This window comes from Cyprinus carpio, chromosome B9 (genome assembly GCF_018340385.1).
Source record: "Cyprinus carpio isolate SPL01 chromosome B9, ASM1834038v1, whole genome shotgun sequence".
Classification (NCBI taxonomy): domain Eukaryota; kingdom Metazoa; phylum Chordata; class Actinopteri; order Cypriniformes; family Cyprinidae; genus Cyprinus; species Cyprinus carpio.
The window spans coordinates 28,335,533-28,353,330 of record NC_056605.1 but is presented as its reverse complement, the minus strand read 5'-3'; the positions used below and the strand labels follow the sequence as shown (position 1 = coordinate 28,353,330).

The 17,798-nt window shown below is 36.4% G+C and overlaps 1 long non-coding RNA gene across 1 annotated transcript in view; it reads right to left on the bottom strand.

Annotated features, from left to right (window-relative positions):
- The window catches only part of LOC122138526, a 96,740-nt gene that overhangs the window by 15,828 nt on the left and 63,114 nt on the right, over nt 1-17,798 (bottom strand). Inside the window, exon 2 of the long non-coding RNA XR_006155650.1 lies at nt 14,272-14,318. This is a non-coding gene — a long non-coding RNA (uncharacterized LOC122138526). The remainder of the gene's footprint in view (nt 1-14,271; nt 14,319-17,798) is intronic.

The window sequence follows — 17,798 nt, the reverse complement described above, 5'->3', positions numbered from 1 at the left end:
TTATTTCAAATAACCCTATAAGCCAAACCCTAACTATACAGCAAGTACATGTAGTTAATTAATATTACTCAGTACTTAAATGTATAATTACACTGTAATACTAATACCCCCCATACTATGGAAGTCAATCAGGGACCAGCAACTGAAGATGAACTACGCCTTTAACTAGCAAAATGTTTTTGGTCGACCAGGTCAATAATCTTTTGCTGGAGAACAGCTGTCATATGGTCCACCAGTTAGACCAGAACCAAACCAGCACTAACTAGAATAATCAAATGAGAATTCATACTCATCTAAACTGGTCTTTTCAGCAGGTGTGTGAAATGAATGTTTACTAAAAGTATTTCCTAAAAAAAAAAAAAAAAAAAATTGGCAAATATAAACCAAGTGATGTAGAAAAACCTGAAAGACTTCAGAGAGAGTCATGAGAGATGGGTTTCCCATGTGAAATGAGTTAAACAATGCATTAGTAAAGCTCTAGCATATTATTATCATGTAAACAAAGACTGGATCAGGTTCAGTAGGGAATTGTTCTCCATTAGTTTCATATCTCACCATGGTGTAAATCTGCCAAACCTTTTCAGTTTTTTCCATAAACTATTCAGGTTATGAATGTTCTCTTGGGCCGGAGGGAAATGTACCCCACCTTTAGAAGAGGCTCCTCTCTGTTGTGGTCACTGGCATATTTAGCGTTTAAATTTCTTAATTTATCACCACAGTTTTGAACTTTGTCTGTAGTTTTGTTCCCTTTGCGCATTTCGCATTCACGCGATGTGAGTTGACGTACCCGGCGCGTGTCCCCACCCCTGTGGAGTTCTGTCACAGTGCATGTGTGTGACTCCCGTCTGCTCTTTTCATCTCCCACTTCATGGGCCTCTCAGTCATAACCACAAAAGAAAAATGGTATGCTCTCACTTTCTTTCTCTCTGTCCCCCATCTGTGTTATTCTCATGATTTTTAATTCCCCTTTCTGGCTCTCAAGCACTGCAGAGGTTAAAGGTGCACTCAGTAATGTTTTTCTCATTAAAAAAGGGTTTACACGTAAAGAAATGAATAGCACTTTTGACTAATGTAATTAGAATGATGTACACATGAGATGAAGGCTGTATGATTCTACTTGGAGAGGGATCACATGACCAGCCTGGTCATGTCTGGACCATCCACTTTTTCAGTGACTTGGATTCCAGATGTGAGAGTAATTCTATGAAACGGGTGCCTTTTCTATTATGTAATTTTTAGTCATTTAAACATTGTAATTATATAGAATATTTTATGTAAATGATATATTCTATTGCATAATGCATATTTAAAATCCTATTTAAAAGTGCTAACCACTGCAGAAAATGCTGTCCGAGTGCAACATTTTGAACCAAAATTAATGTTTCTGATCAACATTATGGTCTTCTTAACAACCAAAATAAAAAGCAGAAAAAAAATATTGTATTTAGGTTGGAATATTATGACTAATAAATATTATAAACATAAAAAACAAAACAAATGATGTTTGACTTTAAATTAACACATACAAGACTAACCTTTGAACATAGTTCCTCTGTAGACTTAAATTATGTAATTTCCTCTTCAGTATGTCATTTAAAATGAGTTTACTATTTGGGAATAAATAAATTGCATTAGATATAGGTGAGATGAGTCAAATAAATCATCTTGTTTTGATTTAGTGATTGATTTAGTGAGGGTGAGGGGTGGGTTCAATGTATGTTATCATGTCAAAGTTTTTATGGAAATATTTTAAATACAGTATAAAATATCTTTCAAATATTTAAAAAAGCACAAAAAATCATAACATTAAATAATATAACAAAATATTATATTAAAATGATCAAAAATATCATATACAATATAAAAATATATATTATATCAAATTTAAATGAAGTTAAAGAAACTTAAATAACTCAATTTTAGCTTGAAAAAAATGTGCACTATTATTGTGCTACTCTTTTCATGGAAAGAACTTTGATTCCGCTCCTGTTATTCTCCTGCAACTCGATTTTCAACTCTCTACAACAGAGAAATCCCAGCATCTTGCACCTCCAGTGGCTGCATTCTGCAGAAAGAAATGTTTACAAACCCTGGTTTTAAATGTACATCCATATATGTGTCTCAGATTACGATTACTTGTCACCAGAAAACTAATGTGTTGCACAGCTCCATATGATGAAGAGGGGATGGCAACTATTGTCTGTGTGTTTCTGACAGGCCCGGTGTGAACCAGTTAAACAGCTGCCATCTCTAAAGCCTTGAGGGATCTCTCAAATGTGTTGCACGGAACAAGAAACTGTCTGATTGTGGGTCTCACTGTGGTTAACCCCAATGCTACGCTGAACATGACATTTTGTGACCTTGTTTATATTTGGTGTCTGTGTGACAAAGAATTATAGTACTTTACTTTCACTAAACACATATTTCTCTAAATTGCTCTCAACTATAAAGTAAATCAACTAGTAACTATAAACTTTATGCAGTGTAATTATTTTATAATTATATTACTTTATTTGTTGTTTCTGGTTATGAAACAGTGTTAATGTTAATGTTAGTGTTAATTGTTCAAATGTGCATTGTTGTGTATTCCTTACTGTATATACGACAGCTTTGAGATGAATATTTAACCACGCAGACTTAAAGCCTCCAGCGTGAAATTGACCCCGACATTATGTATTTCAGCAGATGGTAAAAAAAAAAGAAAAAAAAAAAGATGGCAGTCAGGCTGGCGGCCAACAGTTAAATGTGATTGTCTGAATAACATTGATGTCACATAGAACAGCAATTCCTGTTCATTTCTTTGTCTAAGCCCACATAAAGATTTTCTGAACCGGCAAGATGTAAATGTGTTTGGAAAAGCCTCCGATTCCGAGAAGCAAGTGTGTGTAGTCAGCATTTATTTTCAAAGGCCTTTGGCTAATGGGATAGATGTACTCGAGAGCTCAAATCAATGTCACGGACGAGTCAGGACTTGTTGCCAGGTCTCTGTCTCATAATCAGCCTGCAAAAACACAATAAACACACTGTAGGGAATACTCCCTTCATAAAATATCAAAAAATAAATGTAAAAATCCTCAAATAATCAAAGACTTTGGCTCAAGTTAATTAAGCTGACACTGAACCTGACAATGATTTAATTCCTTGACCTCCTTTAAAGTAAAGCAGAGTGTGAACGCCTGATCTCAGTTGTTTGTATAATCATTACCTCTTCTTGTAGTCGTTCTTTTTCTTTGATGTGTTCACAGTCCAGTGTTCCTTGGCTAGGATATGTTAGTTTAAGCCAGTCTTTCTTGTGGTTTTCCGGGCTGGCTAATAAAGTATGCAGTTTTTCCCCCCGTCAGTGTTTACGTTTGCTAAACTTGTGGGATATTAGCAATGTCTTTAATATTTTCAGTTGGCCATTCAGTGGATTACTCATCTTCTCCTTGGCACTTCCAGTATTTTCTTTTTTCTTCGTTTTTGCCTTTTCTACTCTCAGTAATGGCTTTTCCAATCCTGTCATTAAATAGTTTTATATCTGTTTGTGCAATAATGTTTTGTTCTGCTTTAGTCAAAAAGCCAAATCATAAAGTTCTCTGCCAGTAAGGCAGGAAGTCTATGGCACCATCACTGTCTTTCGCATCTAATGCCATTTCTCACTCTTGCTTGACGTATTTTGCCAAAGCCAACTGCTCAGCAGCTTGTGAATGTACATGACGGTCGATTTTTTTAAAATGACAGTCCCTTTGAAGACTGATGAATTGTCCACCTTTGATCTGATACTAGTTTAATACGGAGCACAGTGTGTGGCCTGGGAATAACGAGCCCACCTTCTGAAGATAAATTGCATGACTTTAGAATGTCCTGCATTTATATATGTATAGATATTAATCTTAAACACATTCTGCTCTTCAAACAATGAACATTAGAGACAGTTGAACTGTTATCCATTATTCATTTGCATCTGGAGCCAGACTGTTTTTTTTTTTTAAACCCACTTTAGGCCTCTTTTCTCAAATACCTTCTGAGAGCTTATAAACCAGTAAAATATGAGATAAATATATGATAATGTGCAGGCCCAGTTCCAAAACCTAACTGCCTCGCTGTCTACTGCTTACATATTAAATGCTTTCTAAGAGAGCATATTAACAGTATAAGAACCTCATAAGTGCATGGCTGATTGGAAACATGGACAGATTGACCCGGAATTGCATTATCTGTAAAGGATACATTTGAATTTGGAGCTTGTGACACCCTAAAATGCTGTGTACGTACTGTACGTGGGCAGCTCATCAGGTTTTGGAACAAAGCAATAGTCCACACACATGTCCAGGTCTAAATCTGTGGGCCATCACTACAACACATCTGGGAAGAAAAAAAAAAGAAAAAAAAGTTGCAATTATTTTATTTTAATCGAAATGTGCAAAAGATTAAATGTACCTTTAGGCTGGTGTAAGACAAATATTCCACTCCCGCTATGTGATGATGTGGCAGATTCCTAGTAAAGGATTTTCATCATGCAGTGCAAAAGACCCGTCAACATACCAGTGTCTTGAATGACAGATAAAGATGTGTGAATAGAAGGTGAGTAAATGAGAAAAGGGATCTGATTACGCTGTCTACAACATTCAAATCTTCAAGGAAAACTAACCTATTTCTAAGAACAGATTATGTAAATATTAGGAACCTATTTCTTATTTTTAACATAAATTCAAAGCATTGTATGCTTTTATTCAAAGCAATATTTGCATTCAGGGTAGCCTACATGGTATGAGTTTTTGCTTTACTTGGGAATCGAACTTTGGTAAACCTTGACCTTGGCATTGCTAGCGCTGTGTCCTGTTTCAGCAACAGGAAGAATATAATATATACATTTACATCACATTTATGCATTTGGTAGATATTTGTATCCAAAATTACTTACATTGCATTCAGGGTTTATCTGTTCTTGCTTTCTGTGGGAACCAAACCCATGACCTTGGCATTGCTATCGCCATGCTGTACTGTTTGTGCTACAGGAAGCATATAATATGTACATTTACATCACATTTATGCAACTGCTAGATGCTTTTATCCAAAGTAACTTGCATTAGATAAAATGTACATTTTCCAAAAGGACTTACATTGAATTGAAGGTACACATTTTATCAGTATTTGCTTTCCCTGGGAATTTAACTCATAATCATGGCATAATTATCGCTGTGCTGTACTGTTTGAACTACAGAAAGGATAAAATGTATACATTTACATCACATTAATGTGTTAGGTAGATTTTTTTATCCAAATTGACTTTTATTAGTAGCAAGGTACAAAGGTACAAGGTTCATCAGTTTATGCACTTTCTAGGAATCGAACACATTAACGTGGCATTGCTAGTACCATGTTTTCCTGTTAAATGTGCCACAGAAATGCAAGTAGGCACATAAAAGTAGTCTATAGAACTTGAGCGCTATATATATAGTCTACATAAGCGATTTGACGGCTTTGTGTGAGGAACACATGCAAATTTTCCATTGTCTTTAAAAGACATGAGATAGAACACAAAAGTCCTATAGAATATTTTTATGGTGCTATTTGTCATTTTTGGAACCTCAATCATCCATTCGTATTCAATTTCATTGAATGAAAAACAGCACCTCTAAGATTTTACAAAACTTTTTGTGTTCCACTGAAGAAAGAAAAAGTCATTTAGAAAAACAAAAGGATGGGTAAACAATAATAGAATGTTCAGTTTTGAGTGAACTGTTTTACAACACAAGAGACAAGAGTTAGCACAGGTCAAGCGTGATCCTACAAGCTCTGCTGCTGTCAAGTCCATCGGAAACTTCAGCCAGAACCCGATGCCAACAGCAGCAGCGAGGCCTGGCAGCGGGTGCTGGCGTGGAGGCTGATTAGCTCTGCAGGCATTAGAGGCTTATTACCTGATTGGTGGCTTTCGGAGAGGCAACACGACGAGCTCCCATGTTCTGTGAGGCAGAATCCCAAAAGGCCATCATTCCTGGAATTAAGGGTTCATGTGGCGCTTGATCTCCCAGTGCCAGGTGCAGGGGAACCCAGAGGTGGAGTGCGCTAGGATTTATGAAGAAATTTGAGTATCTGCAAGAGCGTCAAGTCAATCCCAGAACGAGGCATGCATATGCTGGCACGCTAACATGCGCACACACAGCCTCGCAGGTCAAGTGCACAAGGCCATTCTTGTCATCTAACCCTCCTGACTGGGACATGGAGACATGCATAAAAATATTTGATAATACCAGTGCTGTTTTACAATCCTGCGGTTGCGTAAATTAAGCTGGCCTGTGTAGAAGCCAAATAATAAAATCAAAAAAGTCAAAGATATAAGCCTCAAGCCACATTTACTAATCATCTTATCATAATCCTGTGAAAAATGTTGTATCGTATCCAAAAATCAGATTGAGGAAATTATAAGAAATCAGATCTGTATACGAAATCTAATACATACCATTATGGTGAGAAAAAAAAAAATCACCTCATAATTCTGCTGAAAGATCCAACATTTTGGCTAGATCGTTCATGATGTTGACCTAAAATTGGTTGATCAAATTTAATTTGCAACTTATTGAATTGTGGACAAAGACATCTCATGAAGTGTTGTATTTCAGTAGGGTTAAAAGTCTAAACATGCTTCCTGGCTTTCATGTTTAACCTTCTTACATGAGTCTAAAGCCTCCTCTGAGCAAACCACAGGAGCGCAAAGACTATGAAACTGACTAATTGTCTGCTGTGTTTTGGAAATATGTCTGCCCATTGACGTTTCAGCCTCATCGTCATCTTGAAAACGCAACATCCACTTTGTGTCCACATGTGATGATCATTTATTTGTGTCCACCCATGTTTGTGCTTTAATGGTCGTACATGTCCAGGTCTCATAAAAGTCGGCGTGGAAGCTTTTAAAAGCGGCTTGTTTCACCAACCAGCTTTACCTGGATTTGTGAGGGCTTCGTTTTTCCATCTGCTCCCACACTAATTTAGGTCGTTCTTTCTTTACTTCCTTCCCACCCCTCCCCAACTTCCCATGACTTTTCCCAAAAACCTGATCTCAGCAACAGCCCAACCTCCATCCCTTCCCGTTACCCAGCCCATCCCAGCGTGTCTTTGTTCCAGATCATGATGTAATGCTCGAACAAGCTCTCGAGGACCTGGGAGAGATACAAGCCTCGACAAAGGGAACTAGATCTCTTTTCATGCATGAGATCTAGATAGAGCTGCATGTTTCGACAAAGTGCAGGGAGAGGGAGAGGGCAAGAGCATTAGAGCGAGCGAGAAAGCCACTTGTGTATAAATACTGATTACAGCGATAATGACTCAGATGAGTGTAGCATAATAAGCTCTTGATTGGTCCCCCTGCATTACATTACAGTGTCACGGGAAAAGAATTTTAAACACCGGTCAGGTTCGAACATTAAGGTGTAGTTTGTCTCTCATCTCATCATTTGATCCACACATGCATCCACCAATTGCCCCCGCTAGATCATGGTTTATTTTTACCCCGAGCTCTGAGGGAGCGGGCGAGGAGCGATCTAACCGCTGTTTTGACGTTTCCGACCAAAACAAAGCTATTTCTCACAAATAAATCGACATCATGTAAACTCTGTTGTCTGCCGGATTCGCATGGATTTGAGAGATCACAGAGGCCTTCATTTCTGCCGGAACAAATTGATTGGGTCTCCGGAACTGGATACGGCACATATTTTAAGGGATCCTCATATGCCTCCGGTGAATGTGTTTAATGGAAAATCGAGTATAACTACATGTTTACGTTTTCTGAGGAAATGTGAGTGGTGCTTTTCTCGACCAAAACACGCCACAGTCATGCCAGGGCGTTGTTACTGTAAGTTGCCCGTCAAGTGGTTGCTATTATGTTGCACAGTATAGGTGGTATAGCTAGTATAGGTCAAAAGAGCACAGCCCAAAGTCTCTGTGGCTTTAAGACTGGCAGAGAATTTTTTTCTTTTTTTGTCTGCCTGACTCCATTGAGTCTGAAATGGCAAAAGAAAAGCCAATGAAAGGCAGTTTTCACAAAATTATGGTTTGTTAACGATTTGGATACTCCATATAATCAACACTGAACTGACATAAACTGAATCATCTGTAGAGCTGTTTTACATTTGAACTGAGTTTGCTTAATAGCTAATGAACTTTGCAACACTGACACAGTCATTGAAGTAAATTAAGTTTTATAATGCTACTATTGTCTTTTTAGAGCTGCTTTATAGCTGAAATTGCTTTCATTTCACTTTGCAACTATAATACTGTTATTTTCCTGTTTATGTGAAGCTGCTTTGATACAGCCTGCATAAAAGTGCTATATAAATAATGTTACTTTACTTGGTGAAATCTGTTGTTAAAGTCAAACTTATGTTTGCATTGGGAATGACTATAACAATCTATGTGGATGTGCTGGCAAAAATGCCTGCAAAATACAGTTTCATTAAAGCAAAAAAATATATAAAATCCTTGAGTATTTGTGTTATTTTTTTTATTTTTTCGGTAAATTGTCTAATGTTTCTTAAAACGAAATGGATTTACTTTAGAAGCAACAATGCACGAGATGTATTTTCATACTTTTCATACTGCACTACTAAAGATTTTTTTCACTTGTTTTAAATATAAACAACAAAAAATTTAAATTTGCCACTGCAGTACAACAAAAACACTTATATTCAAGATACCTTCTTATAAGTTATTAGGAAACTAACGCCACGTCAACACGCCAGCTGAGCAACTTGGGCTCATAATGGAATCTGGAAACTCTAGAAAGTGTGAACTAATATGGAGTTCTTCCTATTGACAAGTGCAAAAATAGGGAGCGTGGAGGATGGAATAACAGAGCACCCCTGGAAGCCATCTGCAAACGAGTTTGGAGGTCACTGCCTCAGGAGACGGCATGTTCTGTGCATAATGCCTTTTGGATATAGTAGATACTGGCACAGGTTTTAATGTATTGCAAGTCTTGTACAGCTGTTGCTCCCAGACTTGTAAAATAACTTTCTTACTACTTTAAAAAACAACACTCTTACCTAAAACACTCTGCTACTCAGTGGCTCAGTAGGTCCACCCCCGTGGCCCGTTAGACCACTTGCTGTGACCCATAAATCCATATACACACTGAATTCTGTTTGAAGGCAGCATACAGTTGCAGCCTTCGAGAAATAGGTGTTTTTTCTGTGGCTTTATATAACATTTCGTCAAGTCTTTGCTGTGGTCTATTTGCTGTGGTTTATCTGGAGTGCATTAATGTTCTGGGCTGAGACTGGCTGACTGCTCTGACACAAGGCGGACGGAGAGGGGTGTTTGTGCGTGCCATACGACATTTCGCTATGTGGACAATACAGATTAACGTTTTCATTCTTTCCCTTATTGTTTCTGTTTTTGCTCTGTGTATACTGAATGGCGTTACGTTATTACCTCATGGAATGCCTGCAGGTCATGGTTAGGAATAATATATTCCAGAGTACAAGAAGCTGAGAAAAAAAAAATGATGATTTCTTTCTCAAACTTTAGAGGCAGCACCTTAGAAGGCGAAGAATAGAAAGTGTTTCAACTAAAACTCTAAAAATCTAGTGTGTGTGTATATATATATATATATGTATATATATATATATATATATATATATATATATATATATATATATATATATATATATATATATATATATATATATATATATGCATTTATTTGATCAGAAACACAGTATATGGTACAGTAATAACAGTAATATTGTGAAATGTTATTTTTTAAAATAACTTCTTTTCTGTTCAGATATATTTTAAAATATCATTTATTTTTCTGATGGCAACCCTGAATTTTCAGCAGCCATTACTCTAGACTTCAGTGTGAGTCTTTCAGAAATCATTCTAATATGCTGATTTGCTGCTCAAGAATGTAGAATAATTTCTTATTATTATTAATGTTGAAAATTATAATTTTATTAATATGATGAATATTATAAATATGAATATAAGAAGACTATAATTTGTTAATTGGCCAGAAACAGGAAAAAAATGAATTTGAATTATAGCATTGTTTATTTTATTTTATTTTTTTATTTTTTTTTTTTTTTACATTTCTTTAGATCATGATATATTGTTTTTCTGAATTCATTTGGCTGTGATAATCATGTAGTGAAAATCTGATATCGTGACAGCCCTAGTTCAATTCCATCTTTAGGTTAAAGTGTAACAGGGGCTTGTCTGGCAGGCAGGTATCCTCCTGCATACTGGCAGCACTGACTGTAGCCAGAGGCTTATTTACAACTGAGCCTGCACTCGCTCTGAATCACTTCAGCCTGATGAGAGGCAAACACACAAGCTCAAGTTCATGCCTGCCTTAAAGAGATATAGATGCATATACTGAAAGCGCTTGCAGCGAAGCTACTTCAAGGTTTCTATTTGAGCTATGCGTGTTATTCAATATCACACTCACAAGTTTATTAATTAGATGTCTCGATCAGGTTGCGTGTGGCACATTGAATGTGGGTGTAGATTTCCAGAAAAACTGTAAAAATAAATAATATGCTGGCTGGCTGCTGTCATCCTGTCATCTTAATGACTCTATGTTTGCGTGTGGTCGAACACAACAGGCATTAAAATTGTTCAACGCTCCTACCTCTGACGTACATTACCCAGACCTGCCAGCCAGCTGTATTCTCAAAATATACTGTAATGTATGGTCACACATTGGAACCATGAATTAAGTGGGCAGTGGAAACAAAACAAGCTGTCCTTGTTACGGTGCTAAGCTCCGAGTCAGCCACAGGTTATGGAGCTACTTGATAAATGTGTTTTATTGCCAAGCTCTCTTTTTGCCACTTTCCTACTGTATTTGTGTCCCATAGAGGCAGAGATCCTGTTATCCAGTGTAAAATTATCCTAGAATGATGTGTAGCTAGTTTTAAACGCATCAAAATTTGCATCCCCCCTTTAAAATGGTGGACAGATTCAGATCAGAAGTCTTTCATGACTGTATGCAACTTTCTTCAATGTATACATATTAAAATAATGCAATATGATCACTTTGGCAGAAATGCATTATTGAAGTTTATCCTTCAACCTTGTTACTCAGAGTATTATAAAAATAATTATCAAAAATGTTTTAATATTGTTTATGCGTAAAAATACGTTTTTCAATAACTTCAAACCTGCATCGACTTTTTTGAGTAATCGCTTAATTTAAGCAAAATCTGCAACCATCCCATACGGCAAAAATATACAAAAAATGGGCAAAAATGTTTTCGCCTAAGTAAATCTCTAAACATATTTTCTATATATATATTTAAATATCAACAGTTTTATTATTTGTTTAATTATTTGTTGTCTATAACATGTGTGAACATAACACATAAGCTATTCCATCCACATTTGCATTTACCCCAATTGTAGGCTACTGTTAGATTGGAAATGTTTTTTCTTGCCCCTGATATGTATTTTTTGTAACATATAGGGGTATATGAAATATTTTTTCAATTTCAAAAATATATTTCAATGAGCGTCTGAAGATTAAGCACACAACTGACCGTTTAATTTACGAGTTGCAGGCCCCTTTTTTGTGCCCTTTTCCTGGAAAGTGCCTTTTGGTTTTCATTTCCATTCCTGTGGACGGTTGACACTTCAATAAATATCATCCTCAAACCGAAAATTGAACTCAGTGAACTGTGTCACACACTGAACTTGCAGAGTTGACAGGATTCTGAGCCAACTTTTCTCATATAAAAGAACTCTTCACCTTTCAGATAACAGTCTAGAGCTCCTCAAGGGTAATTTTCAAAACAACACACTGCTTCTCTTTCATTTGGAAATGACAGGTCGAGCATTGTTCTTTAGAGATTATTACTCAGACTGTTTCACCTAGTAAATGCAGAAAGTTGTATTTTCTGCATCTGTCATCTATGCTCCAACTTCATTTACAATAAAAGCAACATGAACTAAAACTATGAAAGGGAATGTCATAGTCTTCTCTTTCCCCCCAGATTCCTCTACATCTTAATCATGCACTCTGTAGTTTTTGCTAATAAAGTTTGTCTCTCGCACACACACACACACACAAAAACTTGAATAACACTTTTGACAAATATGATTAAAAATATGAGATTAAGGCTCCATACACATCAGAAAATTGGGCTATATCTGATGGTATAAACACACATTGTATAAATGCAAAAAGCAAACCAAACAAACAACAAACACTTCCTGTCCTGGAAATGAGACCCATAATTACAAGAATGATATGGAGTTGTCAAGTGATTCTGCATGTGGGGAGACTAAACCACTTTTGACCTGTTTCACAGAGGAACAGATACTAAACAAAAGACATTTAAACTATTTAAAACAGCTCACCAAATCAGATTGAACCGTCTGAAGCAGTTCACAACTGGAGCAGCACCGATCTACAAGTTACTCGATCAAAACTCACTTTCAGATGCCTGACAGTCACTCTGACTCGAATGAGCCAAAATACTGACATATATGATCCAGTTCCTCCAACAGTTACTGAACTGAGGAAAAATTCAGAATTCAGACCAAAGGCTGATGAGCCGGTGATATGCGCATGCATAAACCCAGCACTTGACTGAAGGGACTGAAATTTTTACGGATTCTCATTGTTTATGTGACAAGTTTATTCACTTTATATGATTTAGAAAAGCAAAACATCCATTATTATTGGGGCACTTTAATAATATTATTGCGCAAGGGCATAGGTTTGATTTTGGCATTTGGTGGGGACATGGCAGACAACAGACATTGATCAAAATTATTGCTAGGGACAATTTAGTAGTCGGTGGATAACAGTAGGGACATGACATAGTATCCCTACTAAATTCTACACCCTTGAAAATCACAAGTGATGTCCGACTTTGGAAACTAAATTAGTTAATCCAAGTTTCACAAAAACCTTATGGACGTACTTATAATATAAGTCAGGCACTGAAGCGAGTTGCTGTTTTCGTCACTCTTCTGAGGAAGATGTCATTCACTTGTTTTGTCAATTTACCCACACAGAGAAATTATAGGACAATTTAGTAGTTGCTGGACATTGACAGGTACATGTCCCTAATGGTCCCTACTATATTCAAATGTATTAATGCTTTGTACAGTACATACACATTTTTAAAAGATACGACAAAAAACAATAGGCCTCTTTGATTTTCAGATTTTTTTTTTTTCATAAATTGTTTTTTTTTCAACTTTTCAAAAGTTTCTTCAATAAAAGATATACAGTGTGACCATACTGAACATCACTGTGTGTGTGACAAAGCCAATGCATTAAAAACATTCAATTTAATCACCGTTCAATATCAGTGCGCTGCTTTAATTGATGCGCACGCATTCAAAAGCTCATTCACAAGCTAATAAACTTGTTGTCAGCGCTGCCACACAACTTATTAATTGATACTGAATCACTACATTATTAGGAATGAAGCTTGGAATGAGGGTAAAGAAATGATGACAATGAATTTAATTTTTTGGGATGAACTGTTTCTTTAAGATGAGCTGGTTACGCTGAGTACTTCATACGCGGGTCATTACTGTTTAATCCAGGGTTAGCAGTTGTGTAAATATGAGGGGGTGAGTGTGGGAGCCTGTGTAGTTGAACTCGCAATTGTTATTGCGTAAAAGTTTCATCATTGCAAGATTACATACACAAGCTATTGAAATGAACCAGTTCATTGAAATGAATTGTCCAAAGAACCAGTTTGTGGAAATGAATCTGTTTTCCCCATTGCTCAAGGCTATGAATTACAGGTAGTAATGTTGTACATAATGCTCAGTTTCTTGCACAGACCGATCATTTCGTTTAATAACTCCTCAATATATCATATGGAGCCACGTGTATTACTTTAGTGTTTCCTGATATACACCTTTTTTTTTCAAAGATGGGCAGCCACTGATTTGCATTGTATGAATCACTAAGAACACAGTTTCACCTAAAAATTTTCTTTACTCTTCGACTCAAAAAAAAAAAAAGTCACATGCCTTGGATGACCTGAGGGTGAGTAAATTAACAGTGCATTTAAATTGTTGGGTGACCTACCTCTTTAAAACTGGCCACTTCAAAGAGACCATCGGAATTAAAGACTTTGAAGGGTACAAATGATGAACACATTTAATTGTGCCTCAGCATGGTCGATTTTTGGTCCCCAACACCCTTCATCCCTTCAAAGGGATTAGCGCATAGGGATGAGCTCTTCAGAATGGAACGCAACAATGATTGAACCTGATTTTTGTGGGAAATGTGCAGAATTACATGCAAAAACTTTTAAAACAACTTACTTGGTGCACTTTGAAGTCCTGATTGAACTTGATTTTTGGGGAGGAATCTGCAGAACAACATGGTAAAATGTGTTAAACAGAGCTGACAATAAAAGCTTTGTAGCTGAAACCAATCAAAATAAAGAACATATTTATTAAACAGACACACAAGCACAAGGAATGTATATAAATGTGATGCATATTTGAATCCTGTGATATTGTCCGTTTTGATTTTCCTTGTCACTTAGCAGCACATTTCAGTGCCAAACAGTGGTAATCTTTGTTTTGGATACGGTCATTTAAATATCTTTTGAATTAAATATCTCCCACCATAGACCATTTTTTTATTATTGTTATTTACAATCAGTGACATGAAGGAATTTTTGGCACTGACAAGGCACACTTGCATCCAAAGGCATACAAGTTTACATTGTAACCCCCCCCCCAAAAAAAATCAATAACATTCACATTTATAGAGCTTGTGCATGAAATAAAATAAAATAAAATAAAATACTGGAAATAAATACATGATTTAAGGAGGCAATTGGGAGGAACACAGGTGAACAGAATGACTGATTAAGAGACAATGAGGACAGGAACAGGAACGACCAAATAAGGGCACATGAGGGAGAAACAGGGTCATGGGGAGCAAAACAAAAAGACAGTCCAATCCTGACATACTGATGGTTAGGACTGATGTGAATCAATAATAATCTCAGTTAGGTAATATTTTAGAATATTACATGAAATAACTTTATATAGCACTAAATACATTTTTTTTTTTTTTTTTTTTTTACTGAAAATCAGTAATATTGAAGAGAAGAGAAGAGAAGAGAAGAGAAGAGAAGAGAAGAGAAGAGAAGAGAAGAGAAGAGAAGAGAAGGAACGAGTCTTGGAATGAGGGTGAAGAAATGATGACAATGATTTTAATTTTTTGGGTTGAACTGTCTCTTTAAGATGAGCCGGTTATGCTGAGTACTTCATATGCGGGTCATTCCTGTTTAATCCAGGGTTAGCGGTTGTGTAAATATGAGGGGGTGAGTGTGGGAGCCTGTGTAGTGGGTGTGCCGGTGGCTTCAGGCTAAGAAAGGTTGAGCCCTGCAGTCTGGACGTAATCATTGTGGATCAGGACAGGGTCACTGGCACACAGTGGAGAGCAGGGCGAGTGCCCAGTACTTCCGTCGAACAGAGGGTTTAGGCCAGCCAGAGGAATGCAATTTTTTTAAACTCTCTCTCTCTCTCTGCTCTTTGATTGCAACCCTTCAACCAAAGCAGCAGCTCTTTATTTAGTACATATTTACAGTGGCTCAATCCGCTGAGATCCACACTGGTATTCTGACCGTAGCAAAAACAATGAAGCACTCTGCCAAAGGGAAACATTTTTGCAGAGGCTTTGTACACTAAGATAGTCATTTGTTTAGCGAACCACTGGGAAAGTTCACCTGGAAAGTAATAAAAAAAAAAAAAAAAAAAAATTTGAAGTGCTTAATGACATCCTGATGTGGTTAAAATATTGTGTGAAATATATTTTCCATTAAGGAACGTTCTTCTTTGTTGCTTAACATAAATTTATGAAAGCTAAGTTCAAATGAAGAACCTGTCTATGTGTCTGCCTCCCTTTCCCAGGCTTTAAATGAGCTGGTTTCAAAATGAGCATGTATGTGAAAACTGCACTCAAAAATAGTGAAATAGTGTTGTTGGTTTTATTAAATCCCATTTCCTTGAAATCACTTAAATGAACATCCTGAGAAATCAAATTGTCCTCGCTCTTTTGAGATAAGAGTTCATTGTACTGTGAAAACAACTCCTTCCCAGTCCAAAAAGACCTTCTATTGAAAATAAGTTTCAAAAAAATGTCTTGTTCCTTGGACTTTTGATGCTTAATCATTAACATTTGACCACATTTACATACCAATGACATATTCTGCCAGATTTTTTTTTTCTCCACCTTTTTCTTTTCTTTTCTTGTTAAATATATGGTTTCACTCTGAAATACCTAATTTTTATACCTACAACAGAATTTCATGAGGACTGATCTGGAGTGCTATAAGACAGCATAGATAATAGCGTCTGCTACATGAACACTTTAATAATTATTATGCACTTTTTCTTCAATATTTGAGCCTTAACATTAAGCTAGTTCAAACTGATTTTATTAGAAAGCCTTAAAATCTCATTCAAATTTGCTCAAAATTCAATCACCCGCAGGCCATCCGAGATATAGATGAGTGTGTTTCTACATCTGAACAGATTTGCAGAAATTTAGCATCACATCACTCACTAATGGATCCTCTGCAGTGAATGGGTGCCGCCAGAATGATAGTCCAAACAGATAAAAACATCACAATAATCTGCAAGTATCAATTAACATCTAGTGAAGTGAAAAGCTGCGTGTCTGTAAGAAACAAATCCATCATTAACACATTTTAAACTTTACAAGTCCATAATTCATATTAACGTTTCCTGCAGTGAAATATTTAATTGCCTGTTTTCCTCTCACATCAAAATCCACCCACATAATTAGACCTGTTTTGGCCTGTTTTCGCTTGTAAACGGTGCTTCATCTGTGCATGTTTCTCTCCTGATTCAGTCAAGATTTTTTTATTTTCAGTGAAGAAAGCAGTATTATATATAGAGGACTCTTTGCAGGTAAAAAAAGGCTTACTGATAGATCTGTTTATTGCAAACATGCAGCTTTTCGCTTTGCAAGATATTAACTGATGAACTGAATGCACATTGCAGATTATTGAGATGATCATTCTGATGGCACCCTTTCACTGCAGAGCTACATTTCTCCAAATCTGTTCAGACAAAGAAACAAACTTATCTACAGCTTGGATTGCATGAGAGAGTTTATTTTCTGTAAATTTTTATTTATAGGTGAACTATTCCTTCAACGCAACATGAAGCTTACCTAAAATATTATTGACACATTGTGTGACCAGTTTACCAAACAAGACTTAAAAGGTGAGAATATAAGTCTAGAAAAATTAAATGCCCCATTGTTGTTTTTAATGCATGCCAATTAAAATACATTTAGCAGTAATCTGGCACACAATAATAATACATTTTGTATATGTATTTCATGTGATAACCCCAATTTAACTCATTAAGAAAAAAAGAAAAAACTCACAGCATCACCATCAACAAAGGAAAATAGCTCATTCTATCTACTGCAACAGTCTTCTCTTTGTAGCAGTACTGGAGAACAGACAATCTGCATAATGTTGCCACTGCTGGACCGCATAAGTGCCAAGCGTTAGGATGCCTGCTTTTGAAAGGCCTGGGTCAGACTGGCACTCTGCGTGAGACTGGCACAGTTGCTGTGTTTGGGAAGCTACTTTCAAACTGTAGTTTGCCAAGTGCTCATCGTTTCAAGTAGTTACAGTCAAGCTACTCTTTTACAAAAAGAGGAAAATGTATTTTTATTTATTTATTTCTAAGAAAATATGACAGTTAAGATTCTTTCATTTTAATTTTGATTGGTCATTTGTGCTCTTTTACTGTTAAATATTTTTAGATAGTGACTAATCTGTATAAACCGCTGT